The sequence below is a fragment of the Leopardus geoffroyi genome, chromosome B3, assembly GCF_018350155.1.
Source record: "Leopardus geoffroyi isolate Oge1 chromosome B3, O.geoffroyi_Oge1_pat1.0, whole genome shotgun sequence".
Taxonomy (NCBI): domain Eukaryota; kingdom Metazoa; phylum Chordata; class Mammalia; order Carnivora; family Felidae; genus Leopardus; species Leopardus geoffroyi.
Genome location: NC_059337.1, coordinates 72,992,989 through 73,017,582, shown reverse-complemented (window position 1 = coordinate 73,017,582; position 24,594 = coordinate 72,992,989). Strand labels below are relative to the sequence as shown.

At 39.5% G+C, this 24,594-nt stretch overlaps 1 long non-coding RNA gene across 1 annotated transcript; it reads right to left on the bottom strand.

Annotated features, from left to right (window-relative positions):
- Positions 1–6,355: 6,355 nt before the first annotated feature.
- On the bottom strand, positions 6,356–10,604 carry LOC123583362. The gene is made up of 3 exons (XR_006704831.1): positions 10,308–10,604; positions 7,486–10,088; positions 6,356–7,012 (listed from the first exon to the last, which is right to left on the bottom strand). It is a non-coding gene; the product is annotated as an uncharacterized LOC123583362 (long non-coding RNA).
- Positions 10,605–24,594: the final 13,990 nt, after the last annotated feature.

Genomic DNA, 24,594 nt, shown 5'->3' with positions numbered 1-24,594 from the left:
CTCTAATCTATTTGGAGTCAATTTTTTATATTGTGTGAGCTAAGGGTTAAGGTTTATATTTTTGAATATGGCTATCCAACCATGCTATTAAGCTATTAAGCATGATTTGTTAAAAAGATTATTTTTTCCTCATTGACTTGTTATGGTACTTTTACTGAAAATCAATGGACCATATATGTGTGAGCCTATTTCTGGACCTTTTATTCTGTTCCAGTGTTACATTTGTCTACCTTTACATCGATCCCATAGTTTCTCAATTATTGTATTTTCATAAAAACAATAATATTAGTAGTGTTGGTTCCTTAAATTTGCTATTGCTTTCAAAATATTTTTACTAACATAGTCCCTTTTAACTTTCATGCATACCTTACAATCCTTTTGTCAATATCAACAAAACTTTCTGCTGGGATCTTGATTGGCATTACATTGAATATGTAAATCAATTTGGAGAGAATTAACATTTAATATGGGTCTTCCAAGCCATGAATACAATAATTCCACATTTATTTAGCTCTGAAGTTTCCCTCAGAAATTTTTGTATATCTTTCAGTGTACAAGTGTAGCACCTTTTTGTCAAATTGGCTGCTAAATTTAGTTTGTTGATGCCATTATAAACTGTATGATATGTATTATATTTTATTTCAATTTTGATTGTTTATTATTAAAACATAGAAACACAGTACAATTGGTATTTTGAGACTGTATCTTGTAACTTTGCCAAACTCACTGATAGCTATATAGTAGCTTTAAAATTTTTTTTAATTTTTTTAATGTTTATTTATTTTTGAGAGAGAGAGAGAGAGAGAGAGAGAGAACAAGCAGGGGGAGGGGCAGAGAGAGAGAGAGAGAGGGAGACACAGAATCCCAAGCAGGCTTTGCACTGTCAGCACAGAGTCACATGTAGGGCTCTAACTCACTAATCGAACCATGAGATAACCACCTGAGCTGAAACTAAGACCTAATCATCCAGGAGCCCCTATAGTAGCTTTTTAAAATCACAGATTCTGGGGGCGCCTGGGTGGCGCAGTCGGTTAAGCGTCCGACTTCAGCCAGGTCACGATCTCGCGGTCCGTGAGTTCGAGCCCCGCGTCAGGCTCTGGGCTGATGGCTCAGAGCCTGGAGCCTGTTTCCGATTCTGTGTCTCCCTCTCTCTCTGCCCCTCCCCCGTTCATGCTTTGTCTCTCTCTGTCCCAAAAATAAATAAACGTTGAAAAAAAAAATTTAAAAAAAATAAAAAATAAAAAAAATAAAATCACAGATTCTGTAGGATTCACTGCATAGACAATTATGTTGTTTGTAAACCAGGAGTTTCTTTTTCTTTGCGCATATGATTGTCTTTTCTTTTTTCTTTTGGTCTCATTCATTGCATGGATCTTTCTTCTGTTCCTTTCTCTCTTTCTTCTACCCTTGGCATTCCCATTATGTGTATGTCACACGTTTGTAGTTGCCACAGTTGTTGGACATTCTGTTCCTTTTTTTCAGTCTTTTTTCTCTTTGCTCTTCAATTTTTAAGGCTTCTATTAATATACCATCTAGCTCAGAGAGTCTTTCCTCAGCTGTGTCCAATTTACTAATAAGTCCATCAAAGGCATTTTTCATTTCTGATACAGTGTTTGTCTTCTCTGGAATTCCTTTTTTGGTTCTTTCTTAGGCTTTCCATCTCTCTGCTTACCTTGCCCATCTGTTCTTACGTGCAGTCTAGTTTATCCATTAAGTTCTTTTTTTTTTTCAGTTCTTTCATTAAAAAAAATTTTTTTTTAACATTTATTTATTTTGGAGAGACAGAGAAGGAGTAGGAGAGGGGCAGAGAGGGAGACAAAGAATCCAAAACAGGCTCCAGGCTCTGAGCTGTCAGCACAGAGCCCAATGCAGGGCTTGAACCCACAAGCAGTGAGATCATGACCTGAGCCAAAATGGGATTCTCAACTAACTGAGCCACCTGGGGGGGCCCCTATCCATTAAGTTCTTTAGCAAATTATAGTTGTTTTAAATTCCTGGTCTGATAATTCCAGCATCCTTGCTGTATCTGATTTGATGCTTGCAGAGCGCCTGGGTGGCTCAGTCAGTTAATGGTCTGACTTTGGCTCAGGTCATGTTCTCACAGTTTATGGGTTTGAGCCCAGCACTGGGCTCTGTGTTGACAGTTCAGAGCCTAGAGTCTGCTTCTGATTCTGTGTCTCCCTCTCTTTCTGCTCCTCCCCTGCTTGCACTGGCTCGCGTGCTCTCTCTCTCAAAAAAATAAATAAACATTAAAAAAAATTTTTTGAATAGAGTGCCCTTGCCAGTCCACCCTCCACCCCCCACCCCTCCTGCCACCACCTGCCAGAAGCAGAAAGGGATTTTTCTCTGAAATTTACTTTGGAAAACCTTTGGAGATCTATTTCACAAAACTGTGGGCACACCCTGTTACCAGGGCCTCCTGGAGTTTTTAATTCTCAGACTTGGTCCACACTGAGCCTCCAGCAATTCATGAATTACAATTCAGGTTTTCCTATCAGGCTTTGGCTCCTGAGGTGGTTTCTGTTTGTGAATCTCTGCTCCAGTAAACAGTGAATCCCTGTAGTATTTGTCTGTCTTTCCAGTCTAAGGTGTGGCCCGTTGGCCTGCGGCCTCCTCACCAAGAAGAGTTGATAGTTTTTCAGTTTGTTCAGCTTTTTACTTGTTATTAGAATGGAGTGATGACTTCCAAGCTCCCTCCATGTGGAAACTGAAACCGGAAGTTTCTGCAATGTACATCTTAATTTATTACAATCGCTTTGAGATTAATGCTAACTTAATTGCAATAAAACACAGAAACTTTGCTCTAAGGTAGCTCAATTTCTTCCCTCCTCCTTGGGGCTATTCCTGTCATATATATCATGTCTATATATGCTATAAGCCCAACAATAGTGCATTATAATTTTTACTTTCTACTATCTTCTTTTTTAAAAATTAGGAAGAGAAAGGAGAAAACATATTTAAAGGGCCTTTTATAATAATCCAAATATTGACTATTTGCAGTGTTCTTCCTGTGGTTTTGCATTATTGTCTGATGTCTTTCCTTTTCTCCCAAATGATTCCGTTCCCTGACCCCTTCTTTTGTTATTATTACATATATTATAAGTTTATAAACTATAAGTCTGCCATACAGTTTGAAACTTATTGTTTCATGCAATTTTCTTTTAAATCAATTATGAAAATGAAAGAAAAACATATGTATACTTCCTTTCTATATATTTACTTGTATAATTATAATTACTTTTACTTGTGCGTTTTATTTCTTTAGATGCATTCAAATTGCCATCTGAGGGGCGCCTGGGTGGCTCAGTCAATAGAGCATGCAACTCTTGATCTCGGGGTCATGAGTTTGAGCCCCACGATGGGTGATTTCTTTTTGAGATTATATTTTTAAAAATTACCATCTGATATCATTCCCTTCCTTCTTCTCTTCTTAATTGAAGTCTAATTCACATACAGTGTTATATTAGTTTCAAGTGTACTAATATAATTTCATTTCATTTTGAAAACTTTCCTTTAGTGTTTCTTGTTAAGCAGATCCCTGTTAGCAATGGATTTTCTCAATCTGAGTTTATGTGGGAATGCCTTTATTTTGCCTTCTGAGGAGAGCATTTTCCTGAGCAGCTTCTAGTTTAGGGAAAGGAATAAAATAGATGTGTCACTTCGAGTGAAGAACATCACAGGCACAAGTGCGCAAGGGCACCTTGGCTGACTGATGGGGAGGCGGGAGGGTTCCTATCCTAGATCTCACCCACTTGGAAGGAATTTGAACGATGTAGCGTGTGCTAGGGCTGCTGGAACAAAGTACCACAAACGGCACAGCTCCAAAAACAGAAATAAATTGTTTCACAGCCCTGGAGCCTAGAAGTCTAAAGTCAAGATGTCAGCGGATTATTTCCTTCTGAGGGGCATGAGAGAAGGATCTGTTCCTTGCCTCTCTTCTGGGCTTGAAGACTCATTACTCTGATCTCTGCCTTCATGTTTACAAGGCATTTGCCTTGTGTGTGTCTGTCTCCAAATTTTTCTCTTTTATAAGGATAGAAGTCATGTTGGGTTAGGGCCCACCCATAATGATCTGATTTTAACTTGATTATCTCTGTAAAGACCCTATTTCCAAATAAGGTCATATTTTGAAGTACTGGAGGTTAGGACTGCAACGTGTGTGTGTGTGTGTGTGTGTGTGTGTGTGTGTGTGTGTGTGTGAATCTCATGTGTGTGTTGGGAGGGTGGCACAATTCAACCCATAACAAACGGTAAGGTTTTTTAAAATCAGTAAGTCTGTTACTTTTTGATTTTGAAATTCAACTTACATGGCATCTCTTCTATACAAGTAAAGTGCAGAATTGTGGAGTCCATCATTTTGATCAAGGGTCCTGTCTCCCCTCGTCAAATATCTAACCCTAGCAGGGCTCACAAGTTCCTCCTTCAAACGGATTAAAAGAATGTTCTTGATTAGAAGAAAATGTAAGAATTTCAATTTATCAACTTGAGATAGGTAAAGTCTTCCTAGAAGGCTTAGATTTGATGGTATAAAAATTACAATATCCCCAATAATCATTGAATAAGCAAACATAAAAGATGTAATACATTTGGAGAAAGTCTGTGCAATATATATAACAGGGAGGGTAATTCATATTATTAAAAAGAATTTTTACAAATAAACAAGAAAAAGATAATCTATAAAAGTGCAAACACACAAGCTAAGTTGTTCAACTACCCTATGTTGTTGAACCATCAAGAAAATGCAAATGAAACCAACAAAATACTTGCAAGGTGTCTAAATTCTAAAACACATAGATAATAGTGTTAACCAAAATGCAGGGAAATAGGTTTCCCATATGCTGTGTTTTGCAGTGTAGACTGGTAGAGCCATTTTGGAAGGCAAATTTTCAATATCTGTAAAAATATAAAGTAGGCATATCCTTTGACTGGCAATTTCACTTCTAAGAAATCATCCATATATAAATATATATGTATGTATATCATATGTATATATATTTGTTGATTTATGATTCTGGTTAAGATAACTAAGAGAAGTAAAAAAAATTAAATATTATTAGTAAGTGTGCAGGTTAATTAAATTTTTATGCAGTCATACTAGAAAGTCTGTGTGTGCACATGTGTGTCTATGAGCACATCTCAAAAATACATTTTTAAATTTTTTTAATGTTTATTTATTTTTGAGAGAGACAGAATGTGAGTGGGTCGGGGGCAGAGAGAGAGGGAGACACAGAATCTGAAACAGACTCCAGGCTCTGAGCTGTCAGCATAGAGCCCGACGTGGGGCTCGAACTCACGAGCTGTGAGATCATGACGTGAGCCGAAGTCGGACACTCAACCAACTGAGCCACCCAGGCGCCCCTCAAGAATACATTTTTACATAAAAAAAAAAAAACCCAAGCTGCAGGAAAGTACACATGGTATAGTCCAATTTATATAAGGGAATTGGGTATTTATATGAACGCTCTTATAAATGAAAGGGGATGAGATTGTCAAGACATACTCTAAGATGTCAAAATGGGTTATCATAGGAGCTGAGAAGGAAATGAAGTGGAGATTGGGAGAGTCAGTGTTGGACTTTCAGGCTTTGCTCTACATCCTTATGTAATAATATCTTGAGTCTTTTGCAATGAGAGAAGATGTGTGTGTTTGTGTGTGTGTGTTGTGTAATAATAATATCTTAGCATAAAACCTAAAAATGAAATATCCACATATTTGTCCTATAGTTCCCCCTTTCCCCAAATTGCCTCTATCCCAGTGATGTGTGTTGTACAGATAAGCAACAAAGAAAATTCCAAATTTTTCTCAAGAGCAAACGAATCAGTTTCTGAAATTCATTCCCATTTTTGAGAAGTTGGAAGGACTAATTGGTGCGATATCCAGAGGTTGGGTGCCTCCTCCGATCTGAGTGAAGAAAGTCTGTGAGACAACCCAATGGTTGTTCCCACCTATTTGGGGGAGACCTATATAGAAAGCAAAATTTGATGAAGACAAAGAACTATGGCAGCACTGGATGTTATATGTAAGTGATGAATCACTAAATTCTACTCCTGAAACCATTATTACACTGTATGTTAACTAACTTGGATTTAAAATTAATTAATTAAGGGGCGCCTGGGTGGCTCAGTCGGTTAAGCGTCCGACTTCGGCTCAGGTCACGATCTCGCGGTCCGTGAGTTCGAGCCCCGCGTCGGGCTCTGGGCTGATGGCTCAGAGCCTGGAGCCTGCTTCCGATTCTGTGTCTCCCTCTCTCTCTGCCCCTCCCCTGTTCATGCTCTGTCTCTCTCTGTCTCAAAAATAAATAAAAAACGTTAAAAAAAAAAAAAAAACTTAAAAAAAAATAAAATTAATTAATTAATTAATTAAAAATAAATTAAAAAAAAAAACAAAGAGCTATGGCAAATTCTCATTTCCCTTTCCCTTTATGGAAGGTTTACAATTGTGTCTCTTCCTTGCAAGCGTTTTAGTCCTTCCCTTTAATAACTAAGCCCTTCTTCTGCATCCTCTTTGATCCTTTTATTCTTTCTTCCTTGACTTCCTTACAATCTTCTCTTCACCTCTTCCCCCTTTTCTTCTTTACGTCTCTTCTACTGGGCTCCGGCTCGTTCTTGTGCAGTGACCTCTTGAGATGGCAGCTGCTGCTTCCCTTCCCCCCCCCCCCCCCCCCGGCCCTCCCCTCCCCGCCAGGCAGATAGTGTACAGGTGCAGCCCCATCTGTCCCAGTGTGTGTCTCTGGTAATGCAGTAGTACACGGCGGCATCTCCCAGGGTAACCCGGGGCAGGACCAAGGTACTGGACTTTCTGTCTCTTGCGATGGTTAGAGAGGCCATTCCATTAGTCACATTGTCTTTTAGACCATGAATCAAATATTCTGGCCCGTGGTGGGGAATCTGTCGATACCAATGTATGTACTCACTCCCACTGATTGTGGAGTGGTTGCAGGGCAGGCGTACAGATTCCTCTTCTGTACTCTCCATTGCATTTGGCTGTGTGGTCTCAGCATCGCTCATAATACCTGAGGGGTTGAGAAACAATAGATTAGCTCTGGGTGGTCAGTTGTGGGTGCCTCTAAGGTCAGGTTCACAAGCACTCCCAGAACTCTCCTCTTGGCCTTGTCCCAAAACCTAAGCATTTTTGTGTGTGCTACACAGGACAAGAGAAATATTACTGGCATGTATTATTGATCCCTCCAGATCCACAAGGCCAAAGATAAATTTCTGTGTTCCATGACACTTGGTCTCAAGGACCTCAAAACTCCTTACAGCCTGAGAGCTGTGAGACTCAGGAGGTCTTCTGTAAATAATGGGTATGATTTGCTCCTCACAATGATACTCAGAGACACTCTCTAGAGAAACATAGATGAACAGAAGTGTATAAATGCAAATTTTGCCAGTCATTTGGTAAGTATAGTGGTAGAAATAGAAGAAACAGATGCCTGCCTTTTGCTTTAGCTGAGAAAGTTCTCTTTATTAGACCTAGATCACTTACCTAAAGTTAGGAGAATAGCTAATCCCGTCAGTGATCTCATAGTTCAAGTGCAAACTGGAGTCCCAGGTCGCAGAGTTCAGGATCTGTATCTTAGCCTACATTGGGGGAGGTCCCAGCAAGAACTAGGCAGCCAGTCGCACAGCCCTCTGCCAGGCAGCTTTCCAGTTGGGTGTCAGCTGAACACGGAGCAGTCTCTTGATTGGGTCTACTCCCACCCCTAGGATTAAACAAAAAATTTTAAAAGAGAACAAGGATATTTTCCCAATGTCCAGGCCTAATTTAAAGGGCTTACACTAAGATCCTTTTCAAGGCTCAAACTCACGTTGGCTATGTCTGAGTGCAGCTGAATGAGCAAAATCATCCCCAAAGAGATTATCCAACTCTCATTTGTGGCACAAGGCAAAACCCACCACTAATTGGTGACTTGATGTTCCGCTGAGCTGGTATGAATGTCTTAATCCAAGAAACCTATATTGAGCGCTGGACTGTATAAGGAAGATGAGAATTCCTATCTGTATGCTCAGCCAGAGAAAGTACATCTCAGGAGCAGTAACAATTTAACTTCAAAAGTTAGAAACTTCTTTCTGGTTAAAAAAAAAATGACCATAAGCTGAGCTAAAAATCCAATAACATTGGAAGAAAATATTTGCAAGTTTATGACAAAAATAACTTCACAGTTGTACGATACTACTGTGCGTACTCTAACAGGAAAAGAAAAAATTGGAATCCAGTGTAAAAGCCAAAGTGAAAAAAAAAAAAAACCAAGGTGCCTGGTATTCAGGTCTTCCATGTTGGCTCCTGAAATGATATTTTAAGCTTCTTCCAGACAGACGTTGTTGGATGCCTCTGGTCTTGATACAGAAACCAATGACTTGAATGGTACTTATTCCTATCCCACCTGAGCCCATCTTCAACACATATTTTCTCGTCTCCAAGCCCAGTGGTGGTGTGCATTGAGGCTGCTAAAAAGAAGGAAGGAATGAGAAGGGATTATTTGAAACGAAGCCATTTTACAAGAGGTGGAAATAAACATAAAAGAGTTTCCCTATTTATTCTAAAGAAATGGTTGTTATTAAAGAAATGGGATAGAATAAAATTAAAATTTTTCATCCTTCTCTGCTCTAATAACTAAGCTTATCACTTTACTATAGGAGCCAATATTTGGCCATTAAAAATTAAACTATTAATCACCTCTCTCTTTTCTTCCCATGAGAGGTCCGCTCTTTGCTCTGCATTGGGTAAGAGGTTTACCTATGTCCTTGAAGCTGTGTTCTCATTCCATGTGAGATTATGAAGTGCAAGGTGACAAGGGAGGAAAGTGAAATTTTTGTGCAACTCAGTGATAATCTCCCCCTCAGTCTGGAAGGAGCTTTGGTTTGCAGGTGTAACAGCCCCCTCTTGTGACCGTGTGTATGAACTTCTTTACTTAGAACTAGGAACCAAGTCTGTCCACAGTCTTTTCAAGGTTTGTGTTTTAGGTCTAAAGATAAATACCTTGTCTATGATACCTCCCTCTAGTGGAAGGCTCAGTGAAGACCTTCCTACCACAATACTCTGAGATGAAAGACTGAATTATTTTCAGTCACTCAGGGATTTTAGAACTATTTCTGTTAGGTTTTTTCTCCCAGAAGTAGTTGTAAAACTCACTCTCAACCAAATTCTTTTCACTTTCCTTAGTACTTTCTTCTTCCTGTGTTTGAAGGCAGTTCCCAAAGCCCACATTGTTTGTTGTTTAGCATAGGATTTGGTGAATAGGGGGCAGAAAAAGGAAATTATTAGCAAGTAATGCATTGTTTTAGGCAAGTCGCTTTTCTAAGGGGAACAGAGGGGATCTATCTGGCAGGTTATGTCACTAGTGCTGACTAGGTAATTCCATGTTAACTGGTTAAAGTTTACATTCCTGGAAGGTTGGAACTACAGTTAGGTTAAGGATTAAGTCTTGGTTTACTGATGTGGGGTTTAGCACAAGTGACTCCATTTTGAGCCTTCTGTTTCCTTTTTAACAAGCCTAACTGTTTAGGGACAATTAGAGAAGCACTGGGTGGTTTACTTTAACCCAAGATACAAATGTAATACTTGGCAATCTCAGGGAACAATATTGTTTTATACACCGAGCTCAATTAGGAGAACATTTTTTTAATAGAAAGGAAGTTTACATTAGAAAGTCTCAACTGGGCTACCACAGTGCCTTCCTTCTTCCTGTCAGTGGTTCATGGGTTTTTCCTAAGCCTCTAAGCAGGTGGCTGCCTTTGTGGAGCTCCAAGGCTTCTGTTCATCTTCCACTATTATTTTTATTACCGTGGAACTACTGAGAGCACAGAAATACACCGCCGAGTCTCCCAGTTGTACGAGAGAGATGGTGAGGGCGATGGATTTTTCTGTCTTTTGAAAGTTCATGGAGAGGCGACCCTGCTTTGCATTTGGCTTGCTTTCATCCTGGTAAATGAGGAAATGTATCCTTCCACTGGGAGGCTGTTTGTACCAATACAAAGTATAGTAATTACTCCAACTGGTTTCATACTTGCACTCCATGGTGGCAGCTTTTCCTTCCTGAATTATTACCGTATTCTGCATTTGGATCACTTTCTCAGCCATGCCGGATCCTATGGAAAAAGAAAGGAAGTTTGGTTCTCTGAAATGTCTCAGATGGGTCATGAGGACTGGATTAATTTATGACACAAGGAGAAAGAAAAGAACCACATAGCATTTCATTTCCCCATCATCTCTCTTCCCTCTTAATATCCCTGTCCGTTACAGCTTGCAGAGTCCCATTCTCGAACTAGAAGAGGCAGCTGAGGCCTCATGTTTACGGCCACTCTTACTGAAGCCAAAGGAGGCCAGGAACGCCCACAGCAGGCCAGGGCAGAGCATGATAGAAATTCTTCTGGTTGAAATTTCTCTTTGTCTCACTCCAGTCCAGAGACCAGCTCTTATCTGAGTCTCTGAGTGTAGGGTTCCTGGGGCTATAAGATGTTTCTGTCCCCAAATAGGAAGTAAGGTTCACAAGTGGGATGTCCCACTGCTATATGCAGAGACTGAAAATCTATCCCACTGCAAACCTCTGCTTTGCCTTGATGTTCTTCTGTAGCAATACACTTGAAAAATGGCTATTCTATCCAGCAAGGTACAAAAATGAAGTTTAATTATCTTTTTGTTATTGAATTCTCACTTAATATTATTGTGATCAGAGACTATATTCTGAATGATTTAAATCCTTTGCAACTGATTAAGTCTTGCTTTAAGATCCTGAATATAGTCAACTTTGATCAGTATTCTGTGGGCATTTGAAAAGAATATATATTCTGTTGTTTGAGGTTAAAGTGTTCTGAGATATGTAAAGTAGGTAAAGAATATTAATTGTGTTGGTCGTATTTTCTCTACATTTCTACTGAGACATGTGTGTTAATGCCTGCCACTGTGGTTGTATATTTGTTTGTTGATTTTTACATCAACAAATTCTACTGGTTTAATTCTACTGATTTATGTTTGATATATTTTGAAGCCATGCTATTAGGTGCATATAAAAATAGAATTGTTCTATCTTCTCGGTAGATTGTGCACTTAATCATTTTGAAGAGTTGCTCTATATCTCTAATAATTCCTGGTTTAATGTCTACTTTATCTGATATTGGTATAGCTCCTCAGCTTTCTTTTGGCTAGGGACTCCCACTGTCTTGTTATCCATATGCAACAGAATGAAACTGTTATCTCTGCCTCCCACCGTACTAAAAAATTAACTTGAAATGGATCAATGACCTCAATGTGCAAACTAAAACCATAAAACTCTTAGAAAAAAAACATAGATGTAGATCTTTGTGACCTTGAATCGGGCAATGATTTTAAAATACGACATCAAAACACAAGTAACTAAAGAAAAAATAGATTAGACTTCATCAAAATTAAAATCTCTTCTACTTTAAAAGATACTATCAAGAAGGTAAAAAAGAGAACCCCCAGAATGGGAGACACTATCTGGAAATCATATATCTGTTAAGGGTTGAGTATCTGGAATATATAAAGAACAACTTAAGGATAAAAAGACAAATAACCCAAGGAAAAATTTAATTTTAATAGGGTTTTCCTAGACTGCTAGGGTTGGTGGAGATAAAGGTGACAGGGAATGTTACTTTCTCAAATATACTATACATATTTTCAATATTTCCTTTTATATAATTTTTATTTTCTACCTTGTGTTTTTATTTCCTATTCACAAATCCAAAAGTAATTTGTATTACAAATATTTTCACTGCTCTTAGCTTTCCTTTATAAATATTGTTTTCTTTTGCCTTATAAAGGAGTTGGTGACGTTCCTTCCCCTCTAATTTGAATCATTTGTTTAAAATAGTTATTACTTTCCTTTCATAAAGGAGCATTGGGAAAAATGGAAAAATTTCATACCATTGCTGATGTATATATAGACCTATGAGGAATGAAAGAAATCGGTGGTATGTTTGGGCAAAATCTCAAAACTCATGAGTAGTATCAATTGAACCTTGAGTATAGACATTCCTCAAAAACTTTCCCAGTTATTTCTGGTGAGCAGAGGAGAGAGGCAGAGTTACATTTTGCTATCTCTTCCTGTTTATCCTACTCAAAAACAGTGTCTGACACACAGCAGACAGTAAATATTTGTTGAATGTAGAATAGTTGCAATGTGAAAAAGTTTTGCTGGAATTTTTCTGATTGCTCCTTGAATTGCATCTTTTATAACGAACACCCAATACTTTGAAGATGGATTGTACAAAGGAGAATGGCCATAAATGTTACATGAAAAGTATATTTTGTATGTTAGACTGATACAGAAGCATATGCAGATGGATCATCTAGAGTAAAAATATTTATACTAAATGGTTATCTTTGGAATTTAAAATTTTTTTTTTCAACGTTTATTTATTTTTGGGACAGAGAGAGACAGAGCATGAACGGGGGAGGGGCAGAGAGAGAGGGAGACACAGAATCGGAAACAGGCTCCAGGCTCTGAGCCATCAGCCCAGAGCCTGACGCGGGGCTCGAACTCACGGACCGCGAGATCGTGACCTGGCTGAAGTCGGATGCTTAACCGACTGCGCCACCCAGGCGCCCCTCTTTGGAATTTTAAATGACTTTAATTTTTCTATCACATTTTCTATACTCTCAAAAGTGTCCATAATGAGCATGTGTTAATTTTATCATAATTATTTAAGGCAATTTTTTTTTTCTGAAGTCCTTCCACATTGTCACCCAGAAGAGTTTTAGATCTCTTTGGCACATTATGAACCATGTAAGATTTCAGTGAAAGTAACTTAAATACCCCAATGAGGTTATCCTTACAATTTATTTATTGACTTAAAAACACCACTATTTCTCTAGAAATATAATATATTGGAGCTAGTACAAATTGTAGTAGCTCATCTTGAGTTATTGAAAACGGAATTTTTAATAATCACAATGATGAGATCTCTGCATTCATTTCAAATTGGAAATAAACACATTACGGCAAGCCATTCAATCCCAAACCTTCTCGAGGACAAAGAATGTGGCTGGGTCCCCAGCTACAGGCTGCAGGTGCCTGAAGAGTTCTATATAACTACTAAACAGAAATCCAAGGCTGAGTTTCCTGACTGTGTGGCTGTGATATGCAAGAAGGCACATTCAACTTTTTTTTTTCAACAGTACTGTGAATCTCCTGTCCTGTTTTCTATCTACATTTGAATGAGTCTGTTAGAAATGTAGAGTCTTTCTCTGCTTCCTTCCTGTACCAAGGAAATAATTCAAAGCCCTGTCAGTATAACTGTACTTGATAACAGCTATTTTTCTCTCCCAGACATTCAGAATTGATGGACTCTGCCCCACATCCCTTTTTTTGGGCACTCACCCCTGTTGAAGCAATGAAGCTGAGTTACTGGATAATTTTCAGAATTTGCATTTTATTTTTAGAGTCTATAGGAAACTTGAGAACCAGAATGACCCTCTTTTCCTTCCCCAGACTTGTGATGGATCCTTCCAGAAACCCTTGGACTCACAGTGTCAGCATCTGTAACAAATCTTAGATAAATACATTAATAAGAAACGTCCTTGTTTTTGCCAACTTCCTCAGAATTATACCTAGCGAATAAAAGTGTATGAATTAACATCTCTGTCAGGAGCGTCCAATCACGTCATCTCTAGGAGCAGAAAATAGAAGCCATGAAAATATAGAGTTCTACAATAAGGCTGCCCTGACTTAAGTACCAAAGTTTTCCTGAAACAATCTTATTGTTTCATGAGCCATTGAAAATCCAGCTTCTTGAATTATTGTTAGTGTATGTAAACTTAAGAACACTATTGTGGGATCTCAAGAAACTTAACAGAAGACCATGGGAGAAGGGAAGGGGAAAAAATAGTTACAGAGAGGGAGGAAGGCAAACCATAAGAGACTCTTAAATACAGAGAACAAACTGAGGGTTGATGGGGGGGGGGGTGGGGGAGAGGGGGAAATGGGTGATGGGCATTGAGGAGGGTACCTGTTGGGATGAGCACTGGGTGTTGTATGGAAGCCAACTTGACAATAAATTATATTAAAAAAAAAAAAAAAAGAAAAGAACACTCTTGTGGTTATGTTAAAAAAGAATCTCTTTCTTTTTGAGTACTCCACTTCAAATTTTTAACTCCACACTCAACTTGAAGTTGTCCCTGCTCAGTGAGATGTCTCCCTTCCTGTATTTGCCCTTGCTCCCCCCAACAACAGATGGCTGTTTGTTATTCAGTGCTCGCTAGGCTTACTGTGTGGGTAGGTAGCCTCTGTTATCTTGGTGCAGTGTCAATCTTAGACTGATCCATGTACCTAGTCCTTGGATCTTGGATTTTCTCAGCATTAGGGCCTCTGCTCCTGTGTCAGCCAAACACCACATGTTTCTCTATGCGTCTTGTGTAAGAAAATGTTCTGCCTCTTCCTCATTGTGTAAGCAGAGTTAGGGGGTCCTCAGAAAAAGAAAGATGAAGCATAGCTTTCAAGACACAAGCGAAATCATTTCAGGCCCGCATCTATTTTTGTGATTTATGCCCAACAGGACTACTTGCCCAAGCATCCTGCTTGCAGAATTTCCGAAAAGGTGTTGGAAATTACAAAGAAATGCAAAAGCCTCAGTAGTTAAAGATTTTAAGGAAACAAAGGGAATGCAAAAACTTGCAGTCTCTACAAAGCCCAACATATCAGATATGGTAAATCAGTAGTAAAACTCCCAGTGCTTTTTCAAAAGTAAGGATTGACCTAACACACATTCTTGAATCATTTTTGCAGGATTTAAGCCCCTTTGAGCCTCAAACACCAGGCTAACTGGAGCAGAGAATTGAAGATACTGACCCTTGCTGGCCTTCATGACTTCAATCAACTAGGACCTGGACTCTGCCGTCTTAGGATGGCTTCTGTCACAATTCTATACTGAACTCTCCTTTGTCAAGCCCCTTCGTGAATATGCAGAGAGTCATGCTTTGGAAATTATTCCCTGTGACCTCCTTATTTGCTACAAATAAAGATTACTTTGTATGATGACTCCCCCCCCCCTCCCCCCGCCTGTGTGGTCTCTATCTGTTAACTCACCAACGAGAGAAGTCATGCTTGTTCAGTTACAATTGGTAGCAGAATGATTAATGGAACTGTTACAGGATTTTCAGCTCAGAATGTTTTCCTGCCCCTTCAACAAGGGTAGATGGCTTTTTCCTTGACTATTCTCTCTGTTGCAGTGGATCTTAACTGTGCCCTAGGGGTGTGTGTGAGTGTGTGTGTGCGCGTGCGTGCATAGGCGTGTATGCACACATGTGACAGAATTTGCTCTTTATCCCCATGCCCAACAGCCTCAGGCTTTTCCTTTCTGTGTGAGACTGACCTGGGCAAGGTTCTTAGGCAAGGGACTTTTGCCTCCTGCTGTCACAGCCAATCACATGGTGCAGACCAACATCTCTGATGGGGCTCCCTCTGTCACCCTCTCTGCTCCTGGTCATTTTTGTGAGCACAAGGTGGAGATCTGTGAAAATGGTCCCACCAGTGAATACAGACTCCTCTTGAGTCTGTGACTCCCTGCAGTTCTACATTGTCATGAGAGCCCTCACTCAGTCTTGTGGCTGATTTCTTCTTGCTTTTAAGGCAGCCAGCACCTGTTTTACCTATGGTCTGCTACTGTGGTGCCAGTCCAGATGCCTACTTGTCCTTAGAGTACCCTGTTCCTCTTTGGAATCCAGCCTACTTGGTTTCCTTGTGAATTCAGGTCTCTAATAGGTAAAAGCAAAGTTATGATTTTGCTGTTTATCTAGTTTTACATGGTAGGGTGGATATGACACTCTTTCATGCTTTATATATCTTATGACAAATTGGAACTCTGTCCATCTTCCAGTGCACCTAAAATTGAAATATTGGCATCAGGAATGCAGCGCTGCAAAATATATGATCATTGTAAGTCACAATTCATAATTGAAATATCTCCTTCCTATTCAATCAGAATAGGACAGCGCTGTTTTACCTTCTGCTGGTTGTATTTTGACTTCTACTGATCGCTAAACCCCCTTTAGGAAAATGAGCCTATTTATATTTTATTTTTAGGAATTTTATAGAAACTAGAATCTTCATTGGATCTTTGCTGAAGAAGGAACAGGCAAGTTCCAGAAGGGATCTTTGCTGATTCTGTGATTTCAGCTAGATTCCCATGATTGGGAATCATGGGAGTAAATCTGGATCCAAGAAGAATAAATCCCAAAGAAACACTGCAAGGCCGAGGAATCAGGTAATGATAGTTTATTCTGGCCCAGATGGGCTCTTTCTGGGACCTTTAAAAATAGGTCCTGAAGATGAGCTTATGGATAGTATAGATATCCAAGGAATATCTTCTCTATTATTATTCACCTTGGTCTTGATTCCAAAGATCATGAGGAAGAATATTTTGTAATATATATAAGGGAACTTGGACACAGACACTTCCCTTAAAGCAATTAGAAACAACTGAATGGTTTTACCCAGAATCTAATTTTTATTCTCGGAATGAACAAGTAATTGACGACGCCAATGGGAGTAAGTATTCAACAAGCATGGCAATCCTAATTTCGGTACACAAAGATACAATTTCAGGGGAGGAATGTCCAAATTGTCCAGCAACAGGTAATAACCACAAAAAAGTTGACACTTGATGTATTTCATTTTTGATTCTCATAAGTTGTCAAAGCCTTAGGTCAGGGCACACCATGAAGAAGAAAGGAGGTGAATGATTTGGCACTGTGTCAGACCTGCAGACATGTGAGATAGGGTCTCTTCATTATCCTTAGCAGAGGATTCCTAGGAGGAATTTTGGGGAAAATGACTCATCAGAATCAAAAGACCAGTCCTGTGGACTTGACAAAAAAACAAAACAAAACAAAACAAAAAGCAAAAACAAAGAAAACCATTGGGAAGTAGGTGACTGAATAAAAAAAACCTTCTGTGATTTAGAATCTGCAATCTAACTTTTCGTTTTCCATGAACAAGTCAGGTAGATGCAAACTCAACTGCAGACCCTAGAGTATATAGTAGTGCCTCATCACATGCATCCTTTAAGTCAGTGATGATTAATGAAAGCTTGTGATGGCCACGTGACTGTAGGGGGACTCCATTCAACAGACCAGCTACTTGGAGTATGGGAGTCAAAGGGCATGGTAAGCCAAACTGAAGTTGGCAAGGGTTAGAATGAAATGCAGCCAAACAGGTAAGAAAACGTGTCTGGTCCAGAATAGGTTACTATCCTACTTAGTGTGATATGCTTCTGTCCTGTCCATAGTCTTAGCTGAGGTTCCGTTTCTCTGGCCGGTCTTCAAGGCATCCCAGCATATAAATTTCTATTTTGTGTGCTTATTTTTCCCCAGTGTCTTTCCTGATTTATAATAAGAAATATGTATTTGGTCTTTAACCCCATTCATGACACAGAGCTCTTAAAATCTTTGGAATTTCCTGTGATAAGAGCTTTGAAGGTGTCTTTTATGTTAATGAGGTGACTTTTGGAAAGTGCTTAGGCAACCTTAGGATGGGGACTGCTGCTGGGGACCAGCCTTGTGATTCAATTGCAGCTTTCAGTACCCACCCCCTACACTCCAGGGAGAGGAGGAGGGCTGGAGGCTGCCAATGGCCAATGATTTAATCAGTCGTAGCTGAGTGATGAAGCCTTTGTAAAAACCCAAAAGGACGGGGTACAGAGATCTTCTGGGTTGGTGAACACGGGGAGGTGCTGGGAGAGTGGCTGAGAGAGCATGGATGTTCCGCACTCCTTCCCTATACCTTGCCCTCTGCACCTCTTCCATCTGGCTGTTCCTGAGTTCCTGACATCCTTTTCTAATAAGCCAGTAATCTAGTAAGTATAACATTTCTCTGAGTTCTGTGAACCGCTCTAGCAAATTAATGAGACCTGAGGAGGAGGTCATGGGAACCTCTGCTTTAGCCAGTCTGTCAGAAGTACAGATAGCAACCTGGACTTGGAACTGGCATCAGGAGTCTAAGGAAGGTGTTGTTGGAATCTCTCATCTCTAGTAAGTTGGTCAGTACAGGTAACAACGTGGGCTTTCAACTGCATCTGAAGTGGTGGGGAGCAGTCTTGTGGGACTGAGCCCTTAACCAGTGGGATCTGTCTCCAGGCAGATAGTGTCAGAGTTGAGTTGAATTGTAGGACCCCCAGCTAGTGTCTGGCCAATTGCTTGGTGTCATGGGAAGTCCCTCCCACCCCCACAATGGAGTTGAGTCCAGGAACTCAAAAAGAACTATCTGCCCCAAAAGATTGAGTTGAGCAGGTATAAAATCTAGAATAATCAAATACAATTTTAAAATACTGTCCTTCATGTGCTGCTTTAGTTTAAAAATGCCATACTCCCTGGGAAGAAATAGATAGACGATGACATCTGAGGACTGTGACTTTTGCAAATGGTCCTGAGTGGTCCCGGAGCCAGCTGTGAAAGAGTACTTCTTGGAATGTATTTAACAACTTCCTTTCTGGATCTTATCTTGCACACTGTAACTGCCAGCTGCTAACACATGTCTGGGTAAAGTTTGAGACTTCCCTGGGAGTATAAGAACAGGAAATTGCCACAGGTTGAGTTCTGGCTTTTTGTAAGGCCGTCTCTGAGACAAGAGAAATATGTTGCAGTCTTCCAAGTATGATAATAATGTGATGAGCCTGATAGTTTTAGCTGCTTTCTGGAAATTCATAGAATATTGACCCTGTGTTGCACTGGTTTCTGTATCTGTGTGCTGGGGAATGAGGAAAATTCTCTCCCTTCCGGGAAGCCTTTTGCACCAATGCAATACATAACATATAACCCTGGCATCATATGAACAGTCTAGTTTCACAATCTTGCCCTCCTGCCTAGATGTTGTTGGTTGGGACTGAATGACATTTTTGGACATGCTAGATCCTGTAGATGGAAGAGGTAACAAGACTGATCCCCTGAACTGATCTGTAAGGGAGCTGGCTACCAGGGTATGAGTTAAATCTTCGGTCAAGGCAGAAGGAGTAAAAACTCTGGTTCCTTTCTCCTTCCTTCTATTTTCCCAGGAATGTCTGTCATAGTTAGCCATTGTTCATCCCCTCTGCTCCCTACCTCCAATCCCCGCTTAATCCTAAACTGTCCTCAGCTTCACTAGCAGCAACTATCCCTACCAAGGAAGACAGAGGCCACCAGTGCCCATGATATGCTGAGAAGAGTCATGTTGGCACCTCTATCTCTAGGAAAGGAATCTTCTGCTCGGAGCCTGGGATTCATTCTTATTCAGTTTTTTGTAAAGCTCCACCTAGAATTGGTGGAGAGGGACACTGCAGCTGTTTCAAAACAGGTTTGATAGGGAAAGGTTGTCAGATCATATCCTGCTCACACTTGCACGGACTAAGTTGAGCTGTTCGTTGTGTTTAAGATAGCTGCTTTCCTCCTGAAAAAGCTGTTCAGTTATTCTCCAGAAATTTGGGGGCCATGTACATTTATTCTCAGATTTGGTTTGACATTAAAAATATATAATACCTGGCTCAGTCGGTTGAGCATCCGACTTCAGCTCAGGTCACGATCTCACTGTTCAGAGTTCGAGCCCCACATCAGACTCAGTGCTGACAGCTCAGAGCCTGGAGCCTGTTTCAGATTCTGCGTCTTCCTCTCTCTCTCTGCCCCTCTCCTGCTCGTGGTCTCTTTCTCTCTCAAAAATAAACATTAAAAAAATTTTTTTTAAATATAATACCTGTGTTTTCTTTCCCAAATAAAAAAATATATTTTATTTTTTAAAGTTTATTTATTTATTTTGAGAGAGAGAGCATGCACACATGCATGAAAGAGAGGGGGGAGGGCAGAGAGAGAGAGAGAGAGAGAGAATCCCAAACCGCCCCAGTGCAGAGCCTGACTTGGAGCTTGAACTCACAAACCATGAGATCATGACCTGAGATAAAATCAAGAGTCAGATGCTTAACCAACTGAACCAACCGGGCACCCCAAAGAAAAAATATTTTAAATTAAAATACCAAGGAGGATCTCTATCCTTGTATGGGGGTAGATAGATATTTTTACAACATGGAATTTCATGATAATACTGGTAGCCATGCATTCTTTTCTGTTTCCTTTCCTGCTCAGTTCATGTTTTCAAACACTTTTCTTTGAAGTCCACTCTCTTATCTGATTATCTGTATTTAGGATTAGGCTTCTGGTTGTGATCTAAGTAACTACATTTCATTAGACAAAAGAAAATTTCCATTTTATTCAATGTTATCTGCCCTGGGCCCAGCTATAACAACAGATCATGTCTATGATAAGATGTTATTTCCCTGATTCCAGGTCACTAACCAGTCTGTGAGATTTGGCAAAAATAACCTTTTTTGCTCTATTCTCACCTCCAGCCCCTCACACTGCCCAACTAAAAAAACAAATCTTGGAACCACCATGCCGTGTTGGTCATCTCCCACAATTTTATTTAAAGAAACTAGACTCACTTGCAATGACCACTTTTGGTTAACAATAAAAATAGTAAATAAATAGCCCATAAAAACAGTAGATAAAATTTACGGAACACTTAACATGTTCTAGGGACTTCATGCATGTGATCTTACTTAATCCTCGCCTTGTGGCAAGGCACAAGGAAACTTGTGAGAAATTATTACTCCTCCCACCCCAGAAACTTGCTTAATATGACAGAGCTAGTGAATGATGGACTTGGGACCCAATAGCTTTTTGAGACTGAACTTTATTACATACTACTTGTCACCTACCCCCCCCCCGCTTCTGCTTCTCTTTCTTTGATGTTTTATTCCAAGTTAAAATAGAAAAATTACTTAACTCTTGAGTTGAAAGAACTGTTACTGTTGTCGAGAGATGTAGAAACTAAACAGCTTTTATCCACCTTATTTTTTAACTCAATTTTATGGGATATAAGTTATGTAATGTAAAGTCACGTTTCAAATGTAACACTTAGAGGGTTTAACAAATGTATACTCCTGTGTAACCACTACACCAATTAACGCATAGATTATTTTTTATCACCCTATCGGTTTCCTTATGATCCACTGTGCTCAGTGCCTTCCTTGGGGACCAAGATGGAAAAAAATCATACCACTTGTATGATTTTTGTATTAAATTTGCCGTTTTCTGGAATTTCTTATACGTGAAGTAACCAAGGAGGTACTCTTTTGTGCCTAGCTTCTTTCAGAGTAATGGTTTTTTTTTTAATATTTATTCATTGTTGATAGAAAAAGAGAGAGTGAGTGGGGGAGAGGCAGAAAGAGGGGCACAGAGGATCTGAAGCAAGCTATATGCTGACAGCAGAGAGCCCAATGTGGGGCTTGAACTCACGAACTGTGAGATCATGACCTCACCTGAAGTCGGACACTCAACCAAATGAGCCACCCAGGTGCCCCCTTTAGAATAATGTTTTAAACATTCATACACATTAATGAATGAATTGGTCATTTATTTTTGTTGCTGAGTAGTATTCAATTTTGTGAATATATCAGTTTCTTTATTCTTGCCCATGTTCTTTCTTCTGCCATCTCCAATCTGCTGTTGAGACCGTCTCACGAAACATTCAGTTTTTATACTCTTAAGTTCTAAGATTTTCATTTGTTTCCTTTTTTATGGTTTGCATTTCTTTGCGGAGATTTTATTTCTGTTCACTTACTAAGAACATTTTGATTCGATTTTTGGGATATATATTCTTTTAGTTCTTTGTACATAATTGCTTAGCACTTTATAATATTTGTCTGCTAAATTCAATAACTTGAGCCATCTAGAGTTATTTTCTTTAAAATTTTATTATTTATTTATTTATTCATTTATTTATTTATTTTTGAGAGAAAAAGAGAACACAAGTGAGCAAGGGGCAGAGAGAGAGAGAGGAGCAGGGCACATCTGAAATAGGGCACAAGCTCACCAGAAGTGGGGCTCAAGCTCACCCCATGTGGGACTCGAACTCATGAACTGTGAGATCATAACCTGAACAGAAGCCACATGCTTAATGACTGAGCCACCCAGGTGCCCTCCCAAAGTTAGTTTCTATTTGCTTTCTTCTTGACTGTGAGTCATATCATATGCATGACCAAGCTAGGACACCATGATGATGTATGGCGAACTTTGCGGCTTTTTTTTCTCATTCAGTGGGACACCTATTTTGTCATGACTCATTGATTCACCATCTCTCAGTAGCATCATCAAGAAGATGGGACCTTCACCACTCTTCTGCCTGTACCAGTTTAAAGAATATAAAGTCATTTTTTTTTTACTTTAGTTACTTATTTTTGAGAGAGACAGAGAGTACAAGTGGGGGGTGGGGGCAGAGAAAGAAGGAGAATCTCAAGCAGCCTCAGCCCTGTCAATGCAGAGCCCAAAGGTGGGGTTCATGAGATCCTGAGATCTCATGACCTGAGCTAAAATCAAAAGAGTTGACTAACTCAGCCTGAGCCACCCTGGCGCCCTAGGAATATAAAGTCTTTGAGGAATTGCAAATTTTTGAGTCTTGCGTTTCTTGGATGATCAAGGATTGAGGTCTCATGGCTTCTCATTCCTGATCAGAACATAGAAAACAGAACATAGAACATGATATCTCAATCTCATAAAAGGAAGGGTGATTTTCTCCCCTCCTTTACTCAAAACATAAACATCACCACATAGTTACAGAACATTTCCCACATTTCCTCTTGCATCTGGTTTTCAAAATGATCCCTCCCAGGACAGAAGGATGACCCAGTTCCTGCCCTCAGGCTGCAGTCACTGTTATAAGCCTCTCCCAGACTGAATCCTGTACTCCCAGGCCCACTGCCACAACAGAGTGCCCAAAACCATTTTCAGGAGGAGCTCCATCCTTTGGCTCCCCAGCAAATCCAGTGGACCAAGTCAGCTTCTGAATGGGCTTCCTCAGCCAACGGTTGGTTAAGTTCCGAGTGAGGCCTGTTTGCAATTGTTTCCAGAACACTGTAACTTTGGAGGACCACCAACCAGAGAGACATCACAGCTCTTTCACTCTTCATACAGAACTACATACCTCTAGCTAGAATACTTTTAAAGCAATGCTTCCCTGTGGCCAAGCTGAGAAATGTTGATTAAAATGGATTTCGGCTTTTCTTTAATAAGTTTACATCTAAGATACGTCTTTTTCTTGCTGTAAGGAAGAGCCTATCAATCTACTGGGTTAGAGAGAGAATTACTCCAGGATGAAGAGAAAAAGGAAAATCAAGGGAAAAATATGTATGCAATTACATATAAACATATGTATGCATATATGAAAACAGAATAATATTTCAAATAGTGTAATATTTCACTGTACCATTTGCTTGTTCAGATTCCTTTTAGTGCTCATTAATGCCTTCAGGATAATGTAAAGGCCTCTTAAAATGGCTTATAATTATTTTCACAAAGTGGATTCTGCTTATTGCTTTAGTTTTATATTTACTGTTGCCTACTTTGAGTTGTATGCTCCAGACATTCTGAATTCCTTTAATGTAATTCTCTAATTTTGTCTTTATACTTTTGCACATTCTATTTCTCTTTTTCTGTAATAGTCTGCCTGACTCCCTCTTTGACGAATGCTTTTATAAGTCCTAATTTAGACGTCACCTCTCCCAGGTAGCCTTCCCTTTAGACGCCTCTGCTAGGCAGTTTAATTTTATTTGCCTCCTGTGATAGTTTTGATTACCCTATTTTGTAACACACCGCACAATATTACATGATTCCTGAAGGCATACACGATGTCTATTTCTTTTCTGATTGCATCTCCTATGTTGAAGTCTAAGGCACATGTTGGGTGTCAAATGAATGAACTATTATAAGAATCTCAAGTCAATAGAGAACACATTTGGCAAACCCACAAAGATTAGGATTGCTCATTTGTAAAACTGAGATTATGGCTGCTTTGCAGTGTTAGTTTGAGAAATATAAATAAAACAATATATAATGTTATTCATGACATAATCTTGGCCTTTAGTCCTGACATTCACTATGATCTTTATTGCCTTGTATGTGTTGTTCCTACTTTTAAGATCACTTCCATCACTTCTGTCCTGCAACCTGATTAACTCCTACTAAACTTCCTGTCTTAGCTTGGGCATCACATCACAGACTCTACACTGTCTTTGACTCACTACTAAGGCTGGGTGGGGATGGGATGCTATATGCCTTCAGATCACCCTTTGCTTTCTTAAGCTTAGTCCTTGATTCACTTTAGAGTACAAATCGAGTGACAGAAGATACTAGACTCTGCATTTTCCCACAGCTCTTTTTAAGTTCTATGTGTGTGGAACTTAGCAGGTACTCAATGAATAATTGTTGATTGTTCAAATGAATAAAATCTGAGAGCAGCGTTAGCTGGAAATTTTTGTCCTTGCATTACTCATGAATACTTGAGTATGAATGAATTACTCCTGATATAAGATGCTAAAAAGCTGATCATTTGCTCACGATGACCTAGCACACTCATGACGAGGTCAATGGTAGAAAGCAACTCTTTATTAATGTCACTTCTCAAGTGTATCAAATAAGAAAAGGCTATAGACTGATGAGTGTGGGAATTAATAAAATGTGAACGTTGTAGTATAAAGAGCTTGAGCAAGAATAATAGGGATGAGATTGTATAAAGCATTGTCTTTTCTAGTATGACTTTTTATATCGTCTTAGAAAATACAT